At 47.7% G+C, this 3,318-nt stretch overlaps 1 non-coding gene across 1 annotated transcript; it reads right to left on the reverse strand.

The window, feature by feature from the left end:
* Nucleotides 1–734: 734 nt before the first annotated feature.
* LOC135034448 (U1 spliceosomal RNA) lies at nucleotides 735–901 on the reverse strand. The gene has a single exon (XR_010229661.1). It is a non-coding gene; the product is annotated as a U1 spliceosomal RNA (small nuclear RNA).
* Between the last annotated feature and the right edge of the window lie 2,417 nt (nucleotides 902–3,318).

Below are 3,318 nucleotides of genomic sequence, written 5' to 3' on the forward strand. Positions count from 1 at the left end.
ATGGATGAACCTCACCCTGTGAGAACTATCTTCATGATCAAGAGATCTCATACGCAAGAAAAGCATGTGTTGGGATAGGGCTGTGGAGGGCGGCTGCTCGAGCACACCCCCGTCAAGTTAAGGAGATTCAACTGAGGAAGCACAAGGGAACTCTTGTCTGGGGACAACAACTGCAGGGAGACCACATCTTTTCAGATGAAAATGAGAGGGCGGAAGGCTGCCTAATACTGAAGCACCCTCAAACATCAAACCATATGCAACAACTAGTACAAGCATTCCTGGGGAAAGGTCTGCAGCAGACGGATTTGCATACGGTGATGTCATCCAAGCAGTGGGCCAAAGTTGGCTGGAACCCTCATCTGCATATGAAAAGAGAAAAGGGGCGCTTGGATGACCCCTAGTTCGCATTGAACACCCCCCACCCTCCTTTGGTGTGGGGCTCATGTTGGCCATGCCCCAGCCCCTGAAGCATTCAAGCTGATTTCTTGCAGCAGCTGGGCACTGTAACAGCTCCAGAGCTGCTCTGTAATGCAAATAAAAGGGTGTGGGCCCTGCAACACCACCTGTAGTTCGCATTGTGCGTTGGAAGGCACAAAGTAAGCAGACGGGAGAAGTCAGGATAGTGCGCAAGGGCATAGAATGGAGGGGCTCAAGAAAAGAGAAGTGGAAACAGACAGCAAACTAGGCGGGAGAGAGACCTGAGACAATGAGATCTAAATTATACCAGAGCCAACCAGGGGAAAGCACAAATGCAGTCCCCCCCCCCTACCACAAATTATGCAGTCGAGATTCCCACATTTGGGGAAATCACAGAGGTCAGCATACCCAGAATGCAATGAATGAACCTCACCCTGGGAAAACAATCTTCATGACCATGGTATCACCTAAGCAAAATAAGTATGATTTGAGATAGGGCTGGGGAGGGCCGCTGCTCAGGCACACCTCCGTCAAGTAAAGGAGATTCAACTGAGGCAGCACAAGGGAACTCTCATCTGGGGACAACAACTGCAGGGAGAACACATTTTCAGACGAATGTGTGAGGGCAGAAGGCTGCCTAATACTGAAGCACCCCCCAAACAACAAACCAAATGCAACAACTAGTGCAAGCATTCCTGGGGGAAGGCCTGCAGCAGATGGATTCGCATATGGTGATGTCATCCAAGCAATGGGTATAGTTGGCTGCAACCCTCGTCTGCATATGAAAAGAGAAAATGGTCACGCAGGGCATGGCGGCCTTTGTGGGGTTGCGCTTGGATGACCCCTAGATCGCTTTATACACCCCCATCAGTGTGGGGCTCATGTTGGCCATGCCCCAGCCCCTGAAGCATTCAAGCTGATTTCTTGCAGCAGCTGGACCCAGTAACAGCTCCAGAGTTGCTCTACAAGACAAGTAACAGGGTGTGAGCCATGCAGCACCACCTGTAGTTTGCATACACACATATATAGGACAGCATCTCTTATATGCCCCAGGGGCAATAAAATAGTATCCTTATCTAGAGTATCCGTCCATGCCGCTACAGCACTACACATACACACCCAGGCCGACGCAATTGCCGGTCTGAGTAAGGTACCTGAATGTGTATAAATGGACTTCAGGGTAATCTCCTGTTTGCGGTCAGCAGACTCTTTGAGGGTAGCCGTATCCTGGGACGGGAGGGCTAACTTCTTGGATAAGCGTGTTAATGCTTTGTCCACCCAAGGGGAGGATTCCCATCGTAACCTATCCGTTGATGGGAAAGGATACGCCATAAGAATCCTTTTGGAAATCTGCAGGAGATTCCCAAGCTTTTTCACATAACTCGTTCAGCTCGTGTGAGGGGAAAAGGTTACCTCAGGCTTCTTTCCCTTGTACATATGTACCCTCTTGTCAGGGATAGGGGGCTCCTCTGTGATGTGCAAAACATCTTTTATTGCCATAATCATATATCAAATGTATTTTGCCAATTTTGGCTGTAACTTTGCATCATCGTAATCGACACTGGAGTCAGAATCCGTGTCGGTATCTGTGTCAACAATCTGGATAGTGGGCACTTATGAGACCCTGACAGTCCCTGCGACATAGGATCAGGCATGGGTTGAGACCCTGACTGTCCCAAAGCTTCAGCCTTGTCTAATCTTTTGTGCAATGAGTTTACACTAGCATTTAAAACATTCCACATATCCATCCAATCAGGTGTCGGCGGAGACACCACATCCATTTGCTCCCGCTCCTCTCTAATATAGCCTTCTTCCTCAGACATGTCGACACACGCGTACCGACACACCACACACACAGGGAATGCTTTTACTGAAGACATTTCCCCCACAAGGCCCTTTGGCAGAGCTGGCCCTAACCAATATGATGCCCTAGGCAAGATTTTGCCTGGTGCCCCCTAGCACCACCGCTGGTTCCGCCTCTGACCTTGCACCTCTTTCCCAGCACCATCAACCCTCACCCATAACAGTACTTATTTTGGTGTTTGTACCCCCTATATTTTAAACAGGAACAGTTCGCACATTTGGCGCACAGTCCAAAAAGGGGTGTGTTTTTGCTGGCAATGGGCATGTCCTCACAATAGTACCCCCAATTAAAATTCCGCCACACAGTACTGCAATTTTATTCACATTTGATCACGCGATAGTGTCCATAATTCACATTACATCCCACAGTAGTATTACTTTACCTTATAAACGTTACTTCTCACAGTAGTGCTCCTTATTCACATTACATCACACTGAATTGCTCCTTATTTACATTACACCACACCCTATTGCTCTTTATTCACATTAGACGACACAGTAAATGCCCTTTCTATACGCAACGCTACATATTAGAGCACCTTATACACATAATGCCACACATTAGTAATGCATTTATACACATAATTCCACACAGTAATGCCCCTTACACATATGAGACACATCACTAATGTCCTTATAAACATAATGCGTCTTACACATTATGACAACCTTTATTAATGCCCTTTTACACATAATGGCCCTCATTCCGAGTTGTTAGCTCGCAAGCTGCTTTTAGCAGCATTGCACACGTTAAGCCGCCGCCTACTGGGAGTGAATCTTAGCTTATCAAAATTGCGAACGAAAGATTAGCAGAATTGCGAATAGACACTTCTTAGCAGTTTCTGAGTAGCTCCAGACTTACTCGACAACTGTGATCAGTTCAGTCAGTTTCGTTCCTGGTTTGACGTCACAAACACACCCAGCGTTCGCCCAGACACTCCCCCGTTTCTTCAGACACTCCCGCGTTTTACCCAGAAACGGCAGCGTTTTTTCACACACACCCATAAAACGGCCAGTTTCCGCCCAGAAACACCCACT

Source organism: Pseudophryne corroboree, unplaced genomic scaffold (genome assembly GCF_028390025.1).
Source record: "Pseudophryne corroboree isolate aPseCor3 unplaced genomic scaffold, aPseCor3.hap2 scaffold_583, whole genome shotgun sequence".
Taxonomy (NCBI): Eukaryota; Metazoa; Chordata; class Amphibia; order Anura; family Myobatrachidae; genus Pseudophryne; species Pseudophryne corroboree.